Raw genomic sequence first — 5,020 nt, forward strand, 5'->3', positions numbered from 1 at the left:
ATTTTTTAAAATATATTAATTTAATCAAATTTCTTTTCCTTTTAACTTCAATTATTTTTAAAGATTAATTAAATATATATATTATTATTATTCATAATATAATAATTAATTATCGAGTGGTGTGTAATACTTAATAAAAGTTACACCCGGTATTACTGTTAGTATAACCTGTTTGTCTATATATATATATAGAGAGACAGAGACAGAGAGACTGAGAAAATGAATGGAAGAAAAATAGTTAAACATATAGTTGTTTGATTATATGTATATAGTAATAGATAAAGGGAAATATATATACGTCATCTTGTAACTAATTTTTGTCTCCAAAATAATGGATAATTATATACCCTCAATTCTTAAGAAATAAATAAATAATTTTTAGTTATTAATTTAACTTTTTATTAAAAGATTTAAAGACATGAAATGTATAATGGTATGTGATAACCTAAATAAATAAATAAATTTTAATTATTATTAACGATCAAACTGTTCAATTTAAAAATTTTAATGCATAGATCAAATTTACAAATTTGTAAAAAATTTAAAAATCATTTGATACTTCATTTCATTAATTCAAATTGACGGATAATCATAGAATCATTTTATACATTGATTAAAATTAATGAAACGAAGTATCAAATGATTTTTAAATTTTCTAACAATTTACATATTTGATCTATGCATTAAGAACTTTAAATTGAACGGTTAGATAATTGAAATTTCATAGAGAAAATGAGTTATTGAACGGAGTAAGTCTATGTAACTCTTAGAGTAAAAAGATCCATCTTCTTTAATATATATATATATATATATATATATATATATATATATATAATTTGCTTTCCTTTTGTGTTTCATTTTCTGTTTATGGTTTTTTAGTTTATTAGTTGTCATGGTACATGTGTTTGTTACCTTTTTCTTTAATTTGGATTTTATACGATGTAAGTTTTAATTAGATATTCAGCGAATCATATTAATAAAGATTTGAACAAATTATATTACTATTAAACATCCGATAAATAAGGATATATTTAAAGAAATAACTTATTTAAGATATTATATAATAATTTTTTATGTAATAAGATCAATGAATAATGATATGTTTTAAGAAATAATACTTGTTTAAGATCTTATATAATAAGTTTTTATATGATAAGATCTTATAATGTTATATTACTATATATTTTTGAGAAAGTTGAATTGAATCTTTAATTTTTAAAAATAAGATTAATTTAATCAATGTTTACTTAATTAAAAAATAACTTATTTAACATATTTTAATAAATAAAACTTAATTGATACCTTCTAAAATAAAAATAATGTTATTAAACGTAAGAAACAAATTAAAGATTGAATTTTTTTAACAAATAAAAACTAATATAACAATTAATAATTTATATTTCTATTTATATTAATTATAAATATTTCTTATATTATATAATAATTTATATAATTTATTTAATATTTTTTAAGTTAAATTTGGTTCTCTTATTTTTAAAAGATTCAATAATTAATTTTCTTATTTAAATATTAAATTTATTTTGAAAATACTCAATTGAGTCTTTAATTTTTTAAAATATATTAATTTAATCAAATTTCTTTCCTTTTAACTTCAATTATTTTTAAAAAATAAGAGTAAATTTAATTTTAAAATAAATCAAATTCAATAAATTTGAATAAATAAAAACTTAATTAATACTTTTTAAAATAAAAATTATAAAATTAAAATGAGTATAGTTGCTGACCCTCTGAAACACTCTCAAATGCACTCTCGAACCCTACCTCTTGCTCACTCTAGAACGCTCTCTCTCGCACACCGTAAGACCCAAACCCTCTCAACTCAGTGAAACCTAAAACGCTTGTTTATCTTCAACAACCCTCGAAGGAAACATTGAAGTCGTATTCGACGAAGGGCAACACAGGGAAGTCATTTTAGGTGCGTATCTTCATTTTGTGTTTTGGTTGTTTTTGCCTCTCTCATCTTGTACAAATGCGTGGGTGCTAATGTTTTAGGGTGTGGAGGAACTCCCGGAGGAGGTTTTCGGAAACGCAGTCGTCCTATTGTGCGACTCCCTTGTGAAGGTATTTGTTTCATTTTAGGGTTTCCTCTGTTTCCTCTGTTTCATCATTCTGTATGAGCCTGATTTTGCAAAGTTGATATAGCCCTCTGTTTTGTTTTTGCGATGCTTCATTCTGTGTCCAGTATGTCGTTTAAAGCATCTAATTTATTTATTTTATATTCTATTTGTAGTGATTCAAAATGTCTAACAATGTGATTGTTGTATTATCCAAATAAATTGATTTTTAAATAACGTAGTTTGTGCTTGGATTTGGGTTTGCAAACTTTATTCTATATGAGCCTGATTTTGCAAAGTTGACTTTGGTTAAAGAATGGGTTTGAGTGAATGGATTTATATGTGTTTGAGTAGACACATGAAAAATTGATTTTTTTTAGAAAATATGATTGTTCTATACATGGAGAAGTAAATAGAGTGTGGCTAGAAATTTTCTTTTAATCACACATGGAGAAGTAAATTCAACAACCACAAGACCATAATTGCATTGGCTTGTGATATTTTTTTACAATGTTGACGATAGCCTCTGTTTCAGGTTTATCAGGTTCCTGATTTGATATATTTACAACATAAGAATTTACTAGCAAGTGCTGCAAGGACTTATTTGAACTACGAAGACAAAATCAAGTGCTGCAAGGATCCTCATATGTAAGTCAAAATTACCTTATGTAATATCGACTTTTTCACAAACTTTCTCATTTAATTTTTTCACAAACACCTATAAAGTTACAAGGGATTTTTTGCAAGTTAAGGAATCAAATACCTATCTCAATCAAAAGGCTCTCAAGCTAGATGCTAATCTAAACTAAGCCTAAATCTCAATCTTGATTACCGCAATTGAATAGTCACTAGCTTATACTAATAGTCAATCTTTTTTCAGCTAACAAATTTTTTTAAAGTAAAATACTGATCTTTTATAATAATTAGCTTTCATATTTTTTCATTCTTTTGTGACAATGGAGCTTGATGCAGAGTTGAATTTATCTCACATTGGCTGTTCTAGCTGCTATTCTGGTCAAAGAGATTCCTGTGCTGGTGGAAATCAAAACAAGGAAGAGGAAAAGAAAGTCAATACGGGTTTATTGGTAGGAAGTGGGGAATATACTCTTGTTTATTCAATTCAATATTTTTTTCCATGCCAGCGAGTCAATTCGGCTTTCCTGTTTTATTGTTTTAATTTTGTGTTTATAATTTAGTTATTGGAAACAATATGTCGGTAATAATTTAATTGCCTTTGTAGTCTATAGTGAGAACTTTGGGAATGATAGTCAACTAGTCAGAAACATTTCAAAGGATTTTTAAAACTTAGCACCCAAACAATTAGAGTGGTGGGTATATAAAAGCATATTGAATGCTACTGATAAACAAGTGAATAGAAATCCAACTCCACTTCACTTTTAGTCTATATTTCCTCAACTTATGAATAATGCTAAATAGTACAGTACAATTATTTTGGCATTCGTATATTCCTCTTTTATGTCATCTATAACAATCAAAACTGGAATCACTTCAGTAGTTAAAATTGTAATGGTGGTAGTTAAAATGGTGCATAAAATTAATAGTTATTATAAAATAAGTTTCGAAACTGTATGTTATAAATAAACTGTAATAGATGATCGACCAAATTGGTTCTTTAATAATTGACTCCTGAAATAAATAAAATGATCAAATTATAGTAACTTGGAATTTATATAATCAAATAATGATAGCATGGGAGATTGATTTTAATATTGAATTGAGGCTGGTGTTGATCTAGATGGAAATTTAGTACTCCTATTAGCATGTAACACAGGAAGGAATCTAAAGTTAAAACTTTGTTTCTAACTTGTACAGCTGACTTTTACCTCATAACATGGGTAAATTTTACCACATGTTAAAACATTAGTTGTAATTTTAGTGTTGTTTCATAATTGTAGGCAACTAGTATGTGTCATCCAAAGTTTGTTCGTTCATAATCTCACTTACCATATTAACGTGTTTTCTTAGCAGCATGTTTGTGTCGACAGTGAAGAGGCTGAGGGTGTTGAAGAGATCTGATCTTCCTGCTTTTACCCGTGAGTTGGAGTATTTAACTTAATTTAGCAGAATTTATGTTTTGTTTTGGTTGTGATGAATGATTGAAGAAATGTGTTTGATTTTTGTTTTGATTTTTTTCTCTTAAAAACGCTATTGGAGAAGTTTATGCACACATACTCTATGTATGTGTTATATGTACCTCTTGTATCAAACACAATCTTTTGTACAGTGGCATAAATCAAAATGTGTATTTTTCTATTAAATGTAACTTTAAACTGATATCGAGCTATAAAAGGGTAAAAAGGGTAAAAAGGTAAAACTACCAAGATAAAAATTACAAAGATAAAATAAAAATAAAACATAAAACTTAAAAAGCTGGGACGCGAAGTGAATCACGGCCGTGACTGAGAATCACGACCGTGATCTTCTCTGGAGCACATCTATGAAGGGTCAGTGGCGTTCACGGGTGTGATTGGGAATCACGGCCGTGATTTTCTCTGGTGAATCACGGGCGTGATTTAGAATCACGGCCGTGATTTTCCCTGTAGCTCAGCATTTCCTCTTTAATTCTTAAATCTTGATCCTGCTAAGAGAAAACACAACACATACCAAGAAAAGCATAAAATAGGAAAATGATATAAAAATTTATTAAAAACATGAAAGATATGCATGATTATGCTATGAATTCTTGTGAATTAAAGTGCTAAAATACGAGTAAAATACACAACATCACTGGTGCTTGTGTAATTGTGTTGATTGTTGAAGTGGATTGATGAAGTGGATTTTATTTTTTTTGTTTTATTTGATTTGAATTGTTTGACTGTTTTGAATCTGAGTTGCTATTAGATATTTTGGTGCTAGTTTTCATTTTTTATTATTGTTATGCAGTTTTTTGTTACATTTTATTTTCTGATTGGATCTTGTTTTCG

The 5,020-nt window shown here is 27.2% G+C and overlaps 1 long non-coding RNA gene across 1 annotated transcript; it reads left to right on the forward strand.

The window, feature by feature from the left end:
- The first annotated feature begins 809 nt into the window (after positions 1-809).
- Positions 810-4,658, forward strand: LOC145954235 (uncharacterized). The gene is made up of 5 exons (XR_014431409.1): positions 810-1,936; positions 2,014-2,082; positions 2,611-2,723; positions 3,048-3,160; positions 4,065-4,658. It is a non-coding gene; the product is annotated as an uncharacterized LOC145954235 (long non-coding RNA).
- Positions 4,659-5,020: the final 362 nt, after the last annotated feature.

The sequence above is a fragment of the Cajanus cajan genome, chromosome 2 (genome assembly GCF_000230855.2).
Source record: "Cajanus cajan strain Asha chromosome 2, NIPB_CcT2T_4, whole genome shotgun sequence".
Taxonomy (NCBI): Eukaryota; Viridiplantae; Streptophyta; class Magnoliopsida; order Fabales; family Fabaceae; genus Cajanus; species Cajanus cajan.